Source organism: Juglans regia, unplaced genomic scaffold (assembly GCF_001411555.2).
Source record: "Juglans regia cultivar Chandler unplaced genomic scaffold, Walnut 2.0 Scaffold_5656, whole genome shotgun sequence".
Taxonomy (NCBI): domain Eukaryota; kingdom Viridiplantae; phylum Streptophyta; class Magnoliopsida; order Fagales; family Juglandaceae; genus Juglans; species Juglans regia.
The window spans coordinates 1-202 of NW_023360524.1; the positions used below are offsets into that span (position 1 = coordinate 1).

The 202-nt window shown below is 49.0% G+C and overlaps 1 pseudogene; it reads left to right on the forward strand.

Moving 5' to 3' along the window:
• Window positions 1–101: 101 nt before the first annotated feature.
• Window positions 102–202, forward strand: LOC118345906 (annotated as a pseudogene; the record flags this gene model as incomplete).

The window sequence follows — 202 nt, forward strand, 5'->3', positions numbered from 1 at the left end:
CGTAGCCAAGGGTTTCGATCAGATCTCCGGTTCGCATTGGGATCGGAAATACGCATGTAGGTCGGCCTAGGATTATATGAATTTTAAATAATTAGTTTGAAGGGGGCGATCATACCAGCACTAATGCACCGGATCCCATCAGAACTCTGCAGTCAAGCTTGCTTGGGCGAGAGTAGTACTCGAATGGGGGACCTCCTCGGAT